Source organism: Trachypithecus francoisi, unplaced genomic scaffold (genome assembly GCF_009764315.1).
Source record: "Trachypithecus francoisi isolate TF-2019V2 unplaced genomic scaffold, Tfra_2.0 Lachesis_group10, whole genome shotgun sequence".
NCBI lineage: Eukaryota > Metazoa > Chordata > Mammalia > Primates > Cercopithecidae > Trachypithecus > Trachypithecus francoisi.
Window position 1 is genome coordinate 130,932,267 of NW_022681455.1, and position 7,945 is coordinate 130,940,211.

A 7,945-nucleotide genomic window follows, 5' to 3' on the forward strand; every position below is an offset into this window, starting at 1 on the left:
AAAATACATAATGACATCTCCTTTAGGATGTCCTTAGAGAATTCAAGGAAAAGAAGTTAAATAATTTAAAAAGTGCTTTTGGGTACAGCTATTTAGCAGTAGGGGGTAAGATTAGAGATAGATTGTAAAGATAATAGTAGGGTTAGGGTTAGGATTAGGGTCTGGGTCAGAGTCAGGGCCGGAAGTATGGTTAGAGGTGGGGTCATGGTCAGGGTCAAGATCAGAGTCAAGGTCAAAGTCAGGGTCAGAATTAGGGACCAGGGTAGGGATCAGGGTTTAGGGTCAGGGTCAAAGTCTAGAGACAGGATTGGGGTTAGGATTAGAACCAGAGCTTTGTTCTCCTCAGGACCCACCCGAGAAGAGGCCATGGCTTTGGAGCACCTGGTAGTGTGTCCACAGTGAAGACCAGAGTTTCGTTGTCCTCAAGACTGATCTGGGGGGACGTGGCTGTGGGCCAGTGAGGAAAGTGAGGCAAAAGCTTCCTGTCTGCTCCCTGGGTGCTAAAGGGAGCTCTGCCATGGGCTTTACTTCACACGTTATATCCTGCAAGTCTTGTTTTACAAAAGCATCCCTTCCTAGAGGCTTTGGTTGCTCATCATCACGGCGTGTCATAACACATGATAAGACTTGGATTTGCTTCAGCGGGGAGATCTTGGTATAGAGAAATGCTTAGAGCCACTGTCAGGACAGTTGGGATGAAAGCTGGAGATGGGCAGAGGCTGGAGGAAACATGTGCACCCCCTGTAAATGCTTTTATTCATGTTTTCATTACTCATTTTTCTTACAGTGTTAAGTTAGTAAAAATAGTATTGAAAAATTGAAAAGTAGGCATATTAAAACTTGCAACATTACTTAGGTTTAAATATATTATTTGTACCTCATCGCTTTATATTTTGTTGAGAAAGTTAAAGGTTAATTGGCAGCATATTTTTAATAGTAGATAGAATAATGTCTGTTTTATAAACATTGACATCCTACATTACATGTGTGAACCCTGAAAATCTGAGAAAGGTCTCAGATTTTTTAGAAAGTTTATTTTGCCAAGTTTGAGGATGCGCCCGTGATGCCTCCGCAGGAGGTCCCGACAACACGGGCCCAAGGTGGTCGGGGCCCACCTTGGTTTTACACACTTTAGGGAGACATGAGACATCAATCAATGTGTGAAAGATGTACCTTGGTTCACTCCAGAAAGGTGAGACAACTTGAAGAGAAGGCCAGACCGGGAGCTTCCAGGTCATAGGTATGTAAGAGACAAATGGTTTCATTCTTTTGAGTTTCCGGTTACCCTCTCCCGATGAGGCACTCAGATATGCATTTCTCTCGGTGAGCAGACGGGTGACTCTCAGAGGGAGTCCTGTGTTGGAGACAAGCATTCTGACCTGTAGCTGATTGCAGGAGCTTTCAGGAAAGCATCAGTGGGAAATAATATCTAAATGACAAAAGGTATGAAATGGCTGTGATGAGAGACCTGATGAGAGTTCATTATACCACAACTGACAAAGATATCTGATTTTTTTTTCTGTAGCATACAGCATTTAAAATAATAACTGGAATTATGACTCATAACTCTATACCAGCACATAGCATGAATAAGGAGGACGTTGACAAATTTCCAGGAATTTTATATAATTTCTGAAAACATAACATTTTACCCATACAAATATAACACAGGGAAGATTAGATATCTCTTTTTATTTGTATATTTTGTATGGTTTTCCTTATAAAATATTACATCCTATTTTTCTTGCAAAACATGCCCTACTTTTCTTACATACTTTGCATAGAGTTGTTTCTAGTTATTCTATTATTTCTAGTAGTGTTTTTTTTTTTTTTTTTTTTTTTGGAGACAGAGTCTTGCTCTGTCCCCCAGGCTGGAGTGCGGTGGCATGATCTCAGCTCACTGAAATCTCCACCTTCTGGGTTCATGCCATTCTCCTGCCTAAGTCTCCTGAGTAGCTGGGACTACAGGTGCCTGCCACCGTGCCCAGCTATTTTTTTGTATTTTTAGTGGAGACATGGTTTCACCGTGTTAGCCAGGATGGTCTCGATCTCCTGACGTCATGATCCACCCATCTTGGCCTCCCAAAGTGCTGGGATTGTAGGCATAAACCACTGTGCCTGGCTTGTTTCTAGTAGTTTTATTTACATATATTGATTATAATTTTAATACTTTTATTTTCCAGAGAAAACTAGGACATAGACCATTTTAAACTGTCATATGTTAGCATTCTGTAGTAGATTAGAAAATGTATGAGTATACCATCTTCCAACATCCGGATGTGTTTTCTCATAGTAATATGTTTCTCATAGTACACAGTACAGTGTGGTAGGCAAAAACATGTTTATTAACAGGCCAAAATATCTAGTTTCTCTGTAAAAATAAGAAGCCAAAAGTATATAAATTTGAATTACTTATGTCCAGTAATTAATGTTTTAGTATTGTATCTTATTTATAAATGATCTAGATATTTAATGGAAATATTTTACTTAGCTTAACTTTAAGGTTAAAAATTACCAAAAGTCTTTTGGAAACTACTATCAGGCAGATTTACTGTAAAAAACTTATTATTGAAATAACGTTTTTCGCTTTTCACAAGATGGCACCACAAGCGAAGAAGGAAACTCCTGCCCCTCCTAAAGCCAAAGCCAAAACAAAGGCTTTAAAGGCCACAAAGGCAGTGTTGAAATGTGTCCACAGCCCCCCCAAAAAAGAAGATCTGCACCTCACCCACCTTCCAGCGTCCCAAGACACTGCGACTCCAGCCCAGATATCCTGGGACAAGCACCCCCCGGAGAAACAAGCTTGACCACCATGTTATCATCAAGTTTCCACTGACCACTGAGTCAGCCATGAAGAAGATAGAAGACAACAACATGCTTGTGTTCACTGTCGATGTTAAAGCCAACAAGCACCAGATCAAACAGACTGTAAAGAAGCTCTGGGACGTGGATGTGGCCACAGTCAACATCCTGATGGAAAGAAGAAGGCATATGTTCGACCTACTGGCTCCTGATTACGATGCTTTGGATGTTGCCAACAAACTTGGGATCATCTAAACTGAGTCCCGCTGGCTGATTCTAAATAGATGTATATCTTTTCACCATAAAAAAAAGGAAATAATGTTTTTCATAAAAATGACGACTTAAAATCTTAAAGCTTATAGATTTGATTCTAATTATCTAGTAAGTATAATATTAGCTTCTTGTAAGCACTCAAGCAGGGTAGAAACTTGTTTGTTGGCCAGGCATGGTGGTTCACACCTGTAATCCTAGCACTTTGGGAGGTCGAGGTGGGTGGATCATGAGGTCAGGAGATCAAGACCATCCTGGCTAACACTGTGGAACCCTGTCTCTACTAAAAATACAAAAAAAATTAGCTGGGCGTAGTGGCAGGGGCCTGTAGTCCCAGTTACTTGGGAGGCTGAGGCAGGAGAATGGCGTGAACCCAGGAGGCAGAGCTTGCAGTGAGCCAAGATCGCACCACTGCACCCCAGCCTGGATGACAGAGAGAGACTACATCTCAAAAAAAAAAAACAAAAAAAAAAAACTTGTTTGTTTTATATTTAATAGTGATAACTCTGAAGATATAGTTGTTTTATTACACAAAAAATATTAAATTTATCTTATTTAACTAAGTTGTATCCAAATTGCGTTAACTTGAAAAACATTTGGATCGGTTCCTATATTTCTAGGAGTTTGGGGAATATTTATTTATAAATGATTATTGTTTTTCCAAGCCAAGTTAGAATAGAACACTTTTAGAGGATTTTATAAATGAATTTTGCAATGCTACATTTCTACTCATTGGATTACAAGTTGTCAGGCATCCAAAATGATTAACAAAATGAAGATTTCTAGGGCTTCTGTGGGAGAGTATGGAAGGTCTTTTTGAACTTTTTAATGCTGTCAAATGAAGAATGATGAGCTTCATAAATTCAGAAAGTAGAAATTTCATTATGTTTTTGTTTTTTTGAGTCGGAGTTTCACTCTTGTTGCCAAGGCTGGAGTGCAGTGGAGTGATCTTGGCTCACTGCAGGCTGCACCTCCCAGGTTCAAGCGATTATCCCGCCTCATCCTCCCTAGTAGCTGGGACTACAGGCATGCGCCACCATGCCCAGCTAATTTTTGTATTTTTAGTAGAGACGGGGTTTCACCATGTTGGCCAGGATGGTTTCGATCTCTTGGTCTCAGGTGATCCACCCGCCTCGGCTTCCCAAAGTTCTTTGATGACAGGCATGAGCCACTGCACCCAGTGAGAGATTTATTTCCTGTAAAGGATTGCAGCCTGCAGGATAGTCCTGACAGGCTAGGAAGCATAACTCCAGCCAGAAGTCAGAAACAGACACTTCAAGGGAGAGCTAAAGCAAATAGTAATTTATACTGAGTGGCATGGCCAAATACACATATTTAATAAGCTCTAGGAGGAGTCATGCATATTTCTGAAAGGAGAAATGCATGCATGCGCAATTGACTTTCTTGCTCCTTCATGGGTCCAATGTACAAAAAATTGGCAGTGTTAACATGATCCCAGGGTGGAGTTTTCAGCCCTCTGACATTAAAAGGTGAAGCAGAGGATATGAAAATTCGCTCTGTGCATCCTGTGTATGCTGTCCAGAACCTCTCCGTCATGGGTGGTCTCTTATCAGGCAAGAGAGGAGAGGCAGCTTCAGGCAGTTGGTTGAAATCAGTGGTGGAGTCTTTTGAAAGGCTTGTTTCTGTTAAATCCTTAGGGAAGAAAGCCTCATCATGGTTAGCAAAGGAGGGGGTATAACGAGGTGTATCTGACCCCTGTCATCCCATCCTGCCCAACTTGTAATAGGGGAGGAAAAATAATTTTCACTCTACCTTTACGGAATTCTAAGATGGGACCCTCTGTAAATCCGAGAACTCAGTTTTGAAAGTCACTCTGGGATCCCCGCAGCCAAGAGTGGGTCTGTTCAGTCATTTGGGAGCTTACGATTTCATTTTCATTTATCAGTGCTAATGGGAATGAGTAGGCTGTCTTCCTGGCAGCTTAATTTTGAAAGAAACTCCTTGGATGGGGTTAATGGCAGCTGTATTTTCTGGGAGCTCTGCTATAATTAGATAAAGTAAGTTCTGGTAAGATTTCTTTCTTTATCTTCGGTATCTCAAATGTTTTCATTTAAATAATCTTTATAACAACTTTTTTTTTTTTTTTTTGAGACAGAGTCTTGCTCTGTTGCCCAGGCTGGAGTGCAATGGCCTGATCTTGGCTCACTGCAAGCTCTACCTCCCAGGTTTATTCCATTCTCCTGCCTCAGCCTCCCAAGTAGCTGGGACTACAAGTGCTCGCCACCACACCTGGTTAATTTTTTTTGTATTTTTTTTTAGTAGAGACGAGATTTCACCATGGTAGCCAGTATGGTCTCGATCTCCTGACCTCGTGATCCACCTGCCTCAGCCTCCCAAAGTGCTGGGATTACAGGCATGAGCCACTGTGCCCGGTCCCTATGACAACTCTTGATGTCTGAGTGGGTTCCCACACAGTCATCTGTTGTAAGACTTTCTGATTCCTTTTTTTCCTTTGGTCATTATGAATAGGGCTTCTGTACATAATTGCATGGTAGCTTTTGTTTGGAAATAATATCAAAGTGGCTGTCAAAATACTTATGAATGTGATTTTTGGATTGTAAGGTGAGACTTGTTTAGCTTTGGGAAAAACTGCCCAACTTGTAATAGGGGAGGAAAAATAATTTTCTCTCTACCTTTATGGAATTCTTAGATGGGACCCTCTGTAACAAATTACAGATTAAAATGAGAAAAACGTAGACAAGTTTAAAAACATGTATACCTTATGGATACATGGGAGATACTCAGGGAAAAATGAGTAAATCTCCAGCAGGTGGCTTTCAATCCAAGTGTAAATGCTATCTTCAACTTAAAGAAAGAAGATTTGAGGATCAGTAGTGGGGAGGTAACAGGCAAAAGCACAGTAGACAAGGGTAAGTTTTCTTATACAGACTTAACTCCATGCATTCTCTGTTGATAAGACTCTTTAGTGATTTAGTCATCCTTCTCTTCTTGGTTGGTGCTGAGAGAGAGAGAGAGAGAGTGATCTTTTAAATGGAGATTTCTTTTATAGATGTAAATTTTCCTTACAGAAGGGTAACTTCTATTCTGTTTTCAGAACTTCCTTTTTTAGCATTTTTTTCAAAGTAATCAGCTCAGAATAATTCTTATGCCAAAGGGACATATTTTGGGGTGGCATATTCTGGTTTCCTACCATCACATTTTTGGGTGGCATATTCTGGTCTTACACACTGTCTTCCACCAGCAATGAAAAGAGTTCTTGTTTTTCCTCCAGCAATTTGTCATTTTTTTAGAGTTTAGCAGTTCTAACAGATATAGACCAGCTGAGCTATCTCATTGTGGTTTTCAGTTCTCTAGTACGTTGAGCATCTTTTTGTATGTTTACTTGCCATCCATAGATCGTCTTTGGTGAGGTGTCTGTTCAGAACTGTGTGCATTTTTAATTGAGCTGTTTAAGTTATTGTTTAGTTTCAAGAATTTTGTATATATTTTGAATACAAATTCTTTCTCAGATCTGTATTTTGCAAATTTTTTTTTCAATATGTGGCTTGCCTTTTTGTTCCCTTAACAAGGTCTTTTCCAGAGTATAAACTGTAAATATTGAGAAATCCACATTGTCGGCTGGGCGCGGTGGCTCAAGCCTGTAATCCCAGCACTTTGGGAGGCCGAGACGGGCGGATCACAAGGTCAGGAGATCAAGACCATCCTGGCGAACACGGTGAAACCCCGTCTCTACTAAAAAAATACAAAAAACTAGCCGGGCGAGGTGGCGGGCGCCTGTAGTCCCAGCCACTCGGGAGGCTGAGGCAGGTGAATGGCGTAAACCCAGGAGGCGGAGCTTGCAGTGAGCTGAGATCCAGCCACTGCACTCCAGCCTGGGCGACAGAGCGAGACTCCGTCTCAAAAAAAAAAAAAAAAAAAAAGAAATCCACATTGTCATTTCTTCTGCATATATCAACCTTGTGTGTCATTTGTTAAAATTCATGACCAAAACCAAAGGCACATAGCTTTTCTTCCATAGTTTCTTCTAGAAATTGTATAGTTTTGCATTTTTAGTGTAAGGATGATTTTGAGTGATTATTTGTGTAAGTTGTAAAGTTTTCATCTCCATGCATATCATTTCCTATGGTTTCCAATAATTGTTCCCTCACTATTTTTGGGAAAGACACAGGGTAGTGGGCTCTGTTAGAGCAGCTAGATGGCTAGACATGAAGAGGAGGGGGAGCTCCTGAAAAAGGGAAAGTCTGGGAAGGCTCACCTGGAGGGACCACGAAAAATTCACATTTAGTGGCATCTGTAATGCTAGAGTGGACGGGCACTTGTCAATTGCAGGTAAGAGGGAGAAGAGGTACCTATGCAGAAAGAAACATCCTAGAAATCCTGTTAAGATGCCCCAGTCATCACTCACTCTGCAGTAATAATGTCACAATATTGCTAGCTACATGCTGATAAGGACAAAGGGGACATTGTTAAAAGAAACCTGGCACCATAAGTACAGATTAAGGCAGAGAAGCACACTGAAAAGAGACAGACGCAGTAGGTACAAATGTGACCGCTGTCAGCCTGCCTGGGATGGCGGGAAGGAGCCCGGTGCCAGAGTGGATTCGGATCGATCACCACACACGTGCCTCATCCAACAGTAAGGAGGTCCCACAAGCCTAAGTGGGGCAAGTCGGGGACCTAAGGCAGGAAAAGCAGACAAAGAAAACAGGCGGAGACTTGAGACAGAAGCAAGAAGGCGAGGAAGTCCAAAATAAAATTCCCTGCACAGGACTCTTAGGCTGCTTTCCTGTACGACCAGCCTACTCCTATTTTTCCACAATAAGCTCTTCACAGTGTATTTTTTTCAATGAAGTTATCTTTGTATTGCCTCTTGGTGAAAATCTTTCTTCCA

The 7,945-nt window shown here is 41.2% G+C and overlaps 1 long non-coding RNA gene across 1 annotated transcript; it reads left to right on the forward strand.

Moving 5' to 3' along the window:
* The first annotated feature begins 1,304 nt into the window (after positions 1-1,304).
* Positions 1,305-3,104, forward strand: LOC117088271. Its single transcript, XR_004439117.1, has 2 exons — positions 1,305-1,443; positions 2,598-3,104. It is a non-coding gene; the product is annotated as an uncharacterized LOC117088271 (long non-coding RNA).
* The last annotated feature ends 4,841 nt before the right edge of the window (positions 3,105-7,945 follow it).